This window comes from Sarcophilus harrisii, chromosome 3, assembly GCF_902635505.1.
Source record: "Sarcophilus harrisii chromosome 3, mSarHar1.11, whole genome shotgun sequence".
Classification (NCBI taxonomy): Eukaryota; Metazoa; Chordata; class Mammalia; order Dasyuromorphia; family Dasyuridae; genus Sarcophilus; species Sarcophilus harrisii.
Genome location: NC_045428.1, coordinates 515,985,644 through 515,996,846, shown reverse-complemented (window position 1 = coordinate 515,996,846; position 11,203 = coordinate 515,985,644). Strand labels below are relative to the sequence as shown.

Genomic DNA, 11,203 nt, shown 5'->3' with positions numbered 1-11,203 from the left:
TGGAAATTTTTTATTAGTGAAACATGTGAAAAATGCTGCCTTAACACAGAGAGTGTATGTTTTCTAATATAGTTGCTTATTCCTGAAATAATTATATGCAGTAAGACTCTTAGGCCCACCTATTCTTTTAACTTTCTTTTTTTAAAAAATGAGCCATTCAAAATTCACCATACAATAAGTGGCTTATAGTTTCATTAAGTTGATATGACATTAACATTTCCTACTTATCATTCATTCACCGGAAACTGATTGGATTCCCAATTATGCAAAGGGTTCTTCAGCTAGGCAGATAGAGCAAGAAGCCCTAAGACAGATAGACTTGAATTCAAATCCACTCTCAGATATGTAAGTAGCTATATGAACCTAAACAAATTATTTAACTTCTATCTGCCTCAGTTTCTTCACTTGTAAAATTAGAATAATATTAGCACCTACTTTCTCAGGCCTGATTAAATGAGATATTTGTGAAGCACTTAACACAATTCCTGACATAAGGTAGGTACTTAATAAATACTCATTTTCTTCCTTTTGGTTTCTTTGTTTTTGACCTGTGGGTTTATCACATGTGGAGTACCTCCACTGTGAAATTCTCTACACTCATGGAGAGTAATAATTAGTCCTTAACTTAGCCTATAATCTTAGAGAAGAGTCTATAGCCCTGAGAAGCAATTCACATAGCTGAGACTTGAGTTCAAATCTAATGTCAGACACTTTATTAATTGTATGACCTTGGGCAAGGCATTTAACTTCCTTCTGTCTCAGTATCCTCATCTGTAAAGACAAAATAATATTATATCTACTTCCCAGGACTAAGTTGAATATAAAGTGAAATAATATCTGTAAAATAATTGGCAAACCTTTAAAACTCAATATAAGTGATAGCCAATATTATCATTAGAGAATTTTTTATGTGTTTTTTTTTTTTGAGAGGCAATTGGGGTTAAGTGACTTGCCCAGGATCACACAGCTAAAAAGTGTTAGGTGTTTGAAGCTAGATTTCAACTCAGATCTCCCTGACTCCAGGGCCAGTCCTCTATTTACTCAGCCATCTAGCTGCCCCTGTCATCTGAGATTGCATTTGAACATAGATTTTTTCCGATTTTGATGCTTCTCTACCCCATCCACCAAGCTTCTATTCTATCAATTTTATATTCCTACCACATTTCAGGTTTTGTTCCTACAAATTTAATTATATGTTGCTAATGAATTCTAAACATATTTGTCTTAGAGGTCCAGAAAGTTGGAAAAATTAATGTTATTGAGTTGACATTTTTATTCTAAGCAGAGAGAATGACCTGCAGCAAACAATGTCTCATAATTCACTGACTGCCATTATGGCTGGCTGAGAAGTGAAATTTAGCTTCAATAAAATGACATAATCTGCTGTGATTTTTTTTAGTTGCTAAAAAAAAAAAAAAAAAAAAAAACATTCTGATGTGACATTTGTAGACCTCAGCTACAATTTATGCCCTGTACCTTTATTACCTGCATGACTTTGAACAAGTCCTTTCAACTCTCGGGGATTTAGCACTAAATGAAATAAGCACCTTGGCCCATTTTAATCAGTCATAAACAAAATCAAAAAACATCAACCTGTTAAACTGACTCATCTGAATTTTCTACAGATCAGAAATATCAGTTTCCAGATCCTATGCCCGAATATGTTAGCTCTTTGAGGATAGGGACCATTTCTTTTACATAATTTCTGCCACACTATCAGAAACCTACTTGGACATTTATAAATATGGTTTGACTGCCTGATCTAGCACCAGAACTCATATCCTGTCTATGGGCCTAAAGTATAGTTTGGGCAATACCATATACAAAAGACTCTCCTTATCATGCCATCATATTTGTCTCTCCAGAGAGTGCCTGGTATGTAGAAATGTTTAATATAAATGCTTATTGCCTGGCTCACTATCAACTAAGAATTTACATTTCATTTTGAATAAATGAATGCAACAATGGATGAATGAAAAATCAATTATTAAGCACTCTATACTCTAATCATTGTGTTAAGTGTTGGGGATACAAATATAAAATCAAAATAGATTTTCCACCCTCGGAAGAGAAATGCAATACATTTAGGGCAGCAGTAGCTAAAGAAGGGCACTTTGGTCTGCAAGAGAGCATTCAGATGGTGAATTGGATCTTGGAGGTTTAAATTGACAAACTACTCCCAGGAAAAAATATCACAGTTTAAGTGATAACTTTTCCGGGACTTAGGTGGAAGGGAGATATTTGCCTCCAAGGTGGTCAAGCAGATAGTTGTTAGGGAATAGGGAGTAAAGTGAAGAAAAGCTAGAGTTTGCCTGAAAGTGACAAGGGATTATAGGCAGAAATTAAAACAGTGGGTCAACTGCAAGAAATGGGACAGATAAAAAATTCTTCTCATAAAACTAAAAAGAAATAAAGCTAATACCCTATCAGAATTAAGCACATCATTTTCACTTTACTCATAACTACCCTATCACTGAGGCACTGAGATGTGTGCAAATTAGAGGCAAAAAAAAAATCAGTGTCAAAAAATTATAAGTACTAAGGTACCTCAGAAGTCATCTAGTTTGCTTCCTAACAAAAGCATAAATCCTAACTAAAATATCCAAGTGTCAATTCATTTTCTACTTATATATATGTATTAATAAAGAACTCACTGTTCTCTAAAGCAATGAATAGATTCCTGGACCTAGAATCTGGAACACCTATATTTACATCCTATTTCAGACACTTATAAATATGCAACTCTAGGCAAGTAATTTAACTTCTGAAAAATGACGGTAATAATAGCATCCATCTCTCAGAATTGTAAAGATCAAATAAGATAAAGTGCCTTACAAATCTTACAGTGCTATATAGATGCTATGCTATCATTATTATTATTATTACCTGCTTTGGCCCTAAATTTGTCTTCTGAAGCTAGGTTGAATAAGTTCAAACCTTTAATTTCATGATAACCATTCAAATGCTTAAAAAGAATTAAAGAGCTAAAATACCTCTGCTTTGGACTAAGCATCAGGATTTATTTTTTTTTAATTCATTTACTTTTAAATTTTATTTATTTAAAACAAATACAAAAAAGAAAAGTTTTGCCACATGCACAACATGAGAAGATTCAAAATATGAAATAATAAATTTCCATTTCAAGAAAGCCTAGATAATAAATATTATATATTGTGTTCTGAGCTGGCCATCGTTTCTTTGCTTCCTTATAGATTTTCTATTGTTCTCTGCTATGTACTTTTGGCTTTATCCTTTTTCTTCTCCACATGCATATATACACATATTCACATGTATCTACGCATGATCATCTCACATGAGTCTACTCATCATACGTATATGTATACATAGATATCTATAATCGTACACATATCCATTCATGTATATCTATTTAAAGTCATATTTTGTGATTGTCTTCTGTTTCTCTGAAGGTAAACAACATCATCCTTCATAAGTACAGGTCTTTATATATTTTTCTAATTCCTCATTTCCTACACCACAGAAATATCTCCATCTTATACTGTCTAGTTATTTTAAGCAGTCTAAAAATATTCATTAATTTGTCTGATATTAGTGCATCATCAGTTTCTTTAGCCAGAAACCCTTGAGTAGTATGTCTTCTCACCATCCTAATCACACTCCCTTATCCCATTCCTCACATGCTGTCCAGCTTGTCATTTTCCTTCATATATAATGTGGCACTCAAAAATGGACTTAACAGTATAAATGTGGATTTTCCTTTCTGTTGGCACTACCTTAGTTACTAAGATTTAGAGCTACAAGGGAATTTAGAGGTCATTCCTCACAGTTCTATTCCATTTTTTTTTTTTTTTTTGGCAGATGGAGGTGAGTTACATTAAGTCACTTACCTACGATCGCATGGTAAGTATCTGAGGCAGAATTCACACTCCAGTTTTCCTGACTCCAAGACCAATATTCTATCTACTGTGCAAAATATTGTTCATTACATTTCTTATTGATTTGCTCTGCCAACCAGTGACTAGTTTTATTCCACGAAGCTATGTCCCTCTTCATGCAGCCTAAATTTGCACTAGATTTATTAGTTTTCACATCACATAACTGTTTCTGACTATCTAGACTTAATCACCATGAACCAACTGTCTCTTCAATCTAAAACTTCCCTGAGAGGTCATAATAGATTATTCCTTTACTATACTGATTTCCTTCTTCAATTGGTAGGTTCTTTCCTCACCAGTTAGGCTTCCATTTGGCAGATGGATCCAAGTTGATCTTGTTTTACTCTCTTCCTGGTAATGTTTCTGACTCTTTGGACTTCAATCCTTCCCAGACCCTGTTTTTCAGCTCTTGTTATGTATTATTTTCCCATATAGGAATGTAAGTTCCTTGAACAGGGACTATTTTTCTTTTTCCTTCTATTTGTATCCCCAATATGTTACACAGTGCCTGGCACATAAAAGAGCTTAATAAATGGCTTTCTACCTAGTGACTTCTACTGAGTTTGTAGTCCACTAAAATCCAGAGATCCTTTAATAGAATAATTACTTTTATATATATTTTACCCATCTTATGCTTATAAAATAGATTTCTGAATCAATAAGCAAGACTTTAAATTCCTCCATAATGAATTTTATCTTAAGAGATTCAGCCTAATGCTATAGATCGTAAAGCTGCTTTTGTTTTCCTGGCTTTACAATATAAATGTTAGCTGTTCTTCACAATTTTGTCATTTGCAAATTTGATGACCATGCCATCCACACTATTCTCCAAGTGATTGTCAAAATTGCTAAACAATACAGGAATGAGCATAGATCTCTGGAGTGCTCTACTACTAACTCCTATCATGCTGACATTGAGCCATCAACAGCCATTCATTGAATCTACTCATCTAATCAATTCTGAATCCATATGGTTAAATCTAATTAATCTCTCTTCATTTCTTTGTTTGTTTCTAAGGCTTTGCTAAAATTGGAGTAAATAAAACCCTTACTATCTTATTCATTTATTAGTTTAATAATCCTGTCCAAAAATGAAATGAAATTAGTCTAGCATGATTCATTCTTGGAGAAACCATGTTGGCTAATTGAAATCAGCTCTTCTTCTAGATATTCATGAAACAATTATCCTTTGTGAAATTTTCCCAGGAATCAAAAGTAAAGCTGCTCCCTAGATTATAAATTCTTTTCTTACTTTTTTGAAAATCACAACAGTATTTGTTCTTTTCCAATCTTCTGTTACCATTCCCATTTTCAATGATCTTTCAAATATAAATTTTATTGATTGACCAATCACAATGATCAATTATTTCAGGACCAGAGGCTATAGTTATCTGGGATATATCTGAGATATAGTGAAATTCATGGGGGGAAGATCAGTGTTCTCTTACCATTTCCTTGCTTGTATCTGGTGTAACCCCCCTCCCTGTTAAGTCATTTCTGATCTGCTATTTCTAATGCAATTTTGGGGTGGGGAAAAAGACACTAGTAACTGGAGTCAAAAGGAAAAAGTCCTAAATTAGGTAGTATGTCACTTGAGGTCTAAAGGAGAAAGAAATTCTAAGAGATGGAGGAGTTGAGCAAGCACCACAATTCAGCCATGAATGCAGAGCCTTTGAAAAGGCCCCAAAATGGAAGATGAAGTCTGTCCTATGTGAGGAACAATTTTTTTTAAAATCCAGATTAATTGCTACATAAAATGTGTGAAAAGAAGTATTGATTAGGTCATGACTGTGCTGAAGCCAGATCCAACTGGTCAGAGATGAGTCTTATTTTCAATGTGAGAATTCATCCCTCAGAAATTGGTAAATGCTATATATCATGGTTTGAGTCATCGTAAAAAGTAAAAAATTAAACTTAAAAGATTCCTTTCCTCATACCCTCTCCACTGCAGGACTTGTCCACTCAACTCTCAAACTGATTTTACTAAAGTATAGGTCTAACTCTGTCACCACCCTAACCACTCCCCTTCAATAAATTCCACTGGTTCCCTATTCAAGATCAAGTATAAGTTTTTCTGTAACTTTTTAAAATTCTCATAATTTGGTCCTTTCCTACATTTCCAATATTCTTACATTTTATAATTTACCACCTCTCCATTCTCTTTAATCCAGTAATCTGGAGCTCTGCTGTTTCTTATACAAAATGCTCCATCTCAGACCCTCATTTCTAGAGTTCTCCCCATCCCATTTTCTTGGTTTTTCTGATTTCCTTCAGGGTCCAGATAAAGTCCAAACTTTGGCAAGGAAACTTTCCTAAATTACCTCAAAGCTAGTGCCTTTCCTGTTTTGACTATCTCCCATTTTTCCTCTTATTCTCCCAGTAGAACTCTTTGAGAACAGAAATTGGCTTGCTTTATTATCTCCATCATTTAGCATAATAATATATTAGTTACTGAATTTAGGATCTGTGGAGTTTTTAGGAGGACTCTACTTTCTCAAAAGTTTCCTAACAATTAGAACTGCCCAAGAATTGAATAGGATAAATTGATTAATGTTGGACAGAATCAGCTACAGCCAGAGAAGGAACACTGGGAAATGAGATAGGGGGCCAGTTCACTGTCCCTCAGACTGTTGGAGGGCTGGACTATAGTAAAAACAAAAACTTTGTTTTGTGGGTCTTTAAATAAACTTCATAGCCCTGGGTGAGGGGGAATAATCATTCTGAGCTGCCACATCTGGCCTGCGGGCCATAGTTTGAGGACCCCAGTTTTGTTTTTCTTCCCAGAGTATTTTTACCTTCTGAATCAAATTCTTCTTATGCAACAAGAGAACTGTTCAGTTCTGCACACATATATTGTATCTAAGATATACTATAACATATTTAACATGTATAAGACTGCCTGCCATCTAGGGGAAGGGGTGGAGGGAGAGAAGGGAAAAGTCAGAACAGAAGTGAGTGCAAGGGATAATGTTGTAAAAAATTACCCATGCATATGTACTGTCAATAAAAAGTTATAATAATAATAATAATAAAAGAATTGAATAGGCTATTGTGTGGAGTAGTGAGCATACTTTGGGTACAGGTCGAGTTAAATAAATGCTTTCTTCAGATGTCAAAAAATTGATTTTTCTCAAAAGAAGTTGTGATTTTTCTATCAATGAAGATCTTCACATGGAGTTTGGTAACCTTTTTTTGAGGATGATTCGGATGAAATTTTCTGGACAAGATAGATGAGATCCTTTCCAATTTGAAATTCTGTGATTTTAATGAACAAGAGAATGTCAATCTATTATACATCTCAAAAGTTCATTGTTTATATCAAATAGAAAACTATATTACATCTATGTCTCTACCATGTCTTCTAACTTTTTACTTATGCTACATGTGAAGGACAATTTTTAAATAAACATTTAAATCAAAATAAATCATTTTCCATGGACAGCATGGCTCCACTAAACCTAAATTACTAGAATACTTTAAAATTTAAATTTGATTGAAATTTGAGCTGGATAAAAATGATAGTAGATTCCATTAAGTCATAGTTTTAATAAAACCTTAGTATGCTGGCAGTTAGAAAATATATAACATTTCACAACACAATTGCTCAATAATATCTTTCTTTTTTTGGTAATAAGATGTTTTGATTTTTTTTTTCTTCATAAGTTGTGCAATGAGTGAAAAGGCCTCAAATATCAAAAGCTTTCAGTAAAATCTCTGGAGAACACATAGCTGATTTATGTTATTTTTGTCCTATGTTTCACTTGTAGGTTTTCTCCTTAATATCAAGCACTAAGACAGTGTCTGGAGAAACAAACAACTCACTTAATATGTAGTCTTAACAAAGTTTATCTAAAGTCACATTCTACCTTGAACTTTTTGGATGATGTCTTCTGACCCTCCATATTGTGTCCACAGAAAATAAATGAGTCTGAATAATCAGAAACAAGGAACCCTTATGAGAAAATTTCAGTTCTCCTGTTTTCTTCCATCTCTTTTTTTTCCCTTCCTTCCATGTTGATGTCTCATTACTCATATTTTGGCACTAATATGAGGATTGTTAACTGTTGATGAGCAAGCTGCTGCTATCAATAGTAATGAGAGTGATTATGAGTATGATGAGCTATTCAAATGCCAATAATATGAAAAGTGTTATATGTATCATACAGTTAGAAACACATCTTGTCCTGCCACTGACATTTATAATTCAAACCAGACAGATGGGCAAGAAACAAACAAAGGAAGGTGGTTAACCATCTGCCATGCTGTATGAACCAGGCAAGGAGTCTGTCTTCCATTTGAACAAGACTTTATTTAGTATCTTTTGCTGGTCCAGAACTATGCTAGGAACTTTGGAGGAGCTAGAATTAAAAAAAGAGAGAGGGAGAGAGATGCAGATCTAGTTCTAGAGTAGGATATACCTCAGAATTTTTTTTAGTTCAACCAATTCCAGTTATACATGAGGAAACAATTTGTATTATTTTACCTGATCCACACAACATCCTTGGAAGGTGGGTGGTATTGTTACTCCAATTTTACAGAGGAGGAAACTTGAACAGGATAGGTTTTTTTTTTGTAAAGATAAATATGCCACTGTACCCTGTAAAATTGATTGCTATGGAGCAACAGTCAAAAAACACTGTTATAATATTGTCAAATGCTGAGTGGATAAATGAATGTTCTTGAAAATAATAGAATGGCTAAGTGGCACACTGGGCTTGGAGTCAGGAAGATGAGTTTTTCTGAATTCAAATCTGGCCTCAGACACTGAGTGTGTGACCCTGGAGAAGTCATCTAACCCTGTTTGCCTCAGTTCTTCACCTGCAAAATGAGCAGAAAAGGGAAACAGCAAACCATTCCAGTATCTTTGTCAAGAAAACCAAAATGGGGTCACAAAGAGTTGGACATGGTTGAAATGAAAGAACAAGTTAAAAATAATTTCTTAGAATTTACCATACCATAACAGAAAAAAAAATGAGGCACCAATAGTTCTTTTGTTTTCATTTTCTTCCTTTTATACATTTAACATAATAGTAGATAGCTTAAATGTATCTTCTTCAGACTTTGAACATGATGCTGTCTCATGATTTCCTCCCTGTGTGGAACACAATGGTTATCATCTGAATTCTCTAAAACAGGACATACTACTCTAAGTAGGTAGGACTGAAAGTTAGGTCTGTTGTACACTAAAATTCCCCTCTGGAATCTGGTAGATGCCATTTTAGATTGATAGTGTTCTTTCTGATGGCTCTTGCTTTTCCTGAACTGTCTTGTCTTTTTGCATTCTCCATCTTGAAACATTAATATGTTTAAATTACAGCATAGCTTGCTGTAGTTAATGTAAGAACACTTAGAATGTTGAAAACTAGCCTGTTATGTATCCAGCTTTGGTCTTCCTGGATTTTTAATAGGCTGTACTGAGATGTCAAATTCAGAACTGAGGTAGCAATATTCTTTCTATATCCAAAACCCTGCTCCAAACCAACTTCTTTTCTTGTCTTATATCCTGCAAATCTCCTTTGGCAGACCAGCTAAAACAACATCCAAAGAAAGAAGCAGACTGGAATCATCTGAAAAATTCCCATAGCTTTAATCACTAAATTCCTAAATGTAAATTCCATTTCTTTTCCTTTTGTCCTTGGAATTTTTCTTTTTACTGGGCAAATCTGTTACATCTTTCTTAAAATTATTTTCTTGTGTGTCATTTCTATTCTTTAGAACTTCCTTTTTTATCTTTGTCTTCACCTTCTTGGGGAATTCAGCACTTAATATGAAACAACTGTTTTCCACTAATCTAATATCACATTCAATGTGATCATTCAATTGACTGTCTTCCACATTGGGTTCTTCTATAGGAGAAATAGATCCATTGTCATCTAAATATTTATATCTTCTTACACCAAGTCTTCTTTTTCTAAATTCTCACTAACATCCAGATGCTTCAAAACTTCTCTGATGTGGGATTCACATTTCTTTTCCTTAACATAGTTGAAAAATCCTCTTACAACTGCTTGCTCATAGCCTAAAATTTTCTTCCAATATAATCATTTCCTTCCATTCTCTGATTCAATCAAAGGGAATCAGAAACCTTTGTCTTTGAATGAGTCCTTTGTCAGTACAATGCCTGACTGGTTTTGTTTTGTTTTTAAGCTTCTTTTTGGCCTTCCCTTTGGCCTTCCAGTTGGTTTGTATATTCTCTCTCTTTTCCTTTTCTTCCAATTTTCAAAAACAACCCACAAATGAAATAGTTTTGGTTTTGAAGAGTACTGGTTTGAATCATCTCTCAACTGAGTATTTACAGGTGACTGTTCCACAATTAAGGGAGATATATTTCTTGGTTTTTGATTGGGTGAGGTGGGATCACATTGTTTTAAATAAACTGCTGCTAGAATCTGGGTCATCAGTTTCACTGTGTACCAATGAACCAATTAAAGCCATGGAAGCATAATTAACAGAAATTGTTTTCAAATGTTGAGTCCCATCCATCACTTTTGGATTTAAATGTTTATCTTAAATATTATCAGCTGCTTTTGCTGCAAGCAAAGGATGATCCTAGATGTTGAGGTTCCCTAGGAGGAGAGAAGGAACTGGAGCCTCCCCACCTGACTAAGAAGGGCCACGAAATATCATAAAATCAATTAGAGGACAGCCGAAAAGGTGGTGGAGGGGAGGAAGTGTGAAGGGGAAGACAGGAGTATAAGAGAAGCAGGAATGGGAGAATTGTGCTTTTTTATTAACTAATTAATAGACTAAGATAATATTCTTAAAATAACTACAATAATAAAAAGCTGGATTTATTTACCAGCTAAAGTAATTGTTTTAAATGATCTCAAGGAATCATCAAATCATCCACATAGAGATACAAAGGATCTTTTTTTAAAAATTTTATTTATTTTTAATATACATTGCTTTTTGAATTATGTTTGGGAGAGAAAAATTGAAACAAAAGTGAAAAGTATGGGAAAGAAAAAAAAACAGAAAAAGGAAGTGAACATAGTATGTGTTGATATATATTCAGTGTCCTTAGTACTTTTTCTGGAGGCAGATGGCATTTTCTTGCAAAGTCTTTTGGGACTGCTTTGGAGTACTGAATCATTGAGAAGAACCAAGTCTTTCATAGTTGATCATAACACATTTTTTCTGTCGTTGTGTACAGTGTATTCTTGGTTCTGCTTGTTTTGTTCAGCATCAGTTCGTGTAAATCTTTCCAGGTTTTTATAAAATCAGCTTGTTCATCATTGTTTATAAAACAATAATATTCCATTACCTTCATATACCACAACTTGTTCAAT

At 34.1% G+C, this 11,203-nt stretch overlaps 1 pseudogene; it reads right to left on the bottom strand.

Annotated features, from left to right (window-relative positions):
* Positions 1 to 7,971: 7,971 nt before the first annotated feature.
* Positions 7,972 to 10,397, bottom strand: LOC105750083 (annotated as a pseudogene).
* Between the last annotated feature and the right edge of the window lie 806 nt (positions 10,398 to 11,203).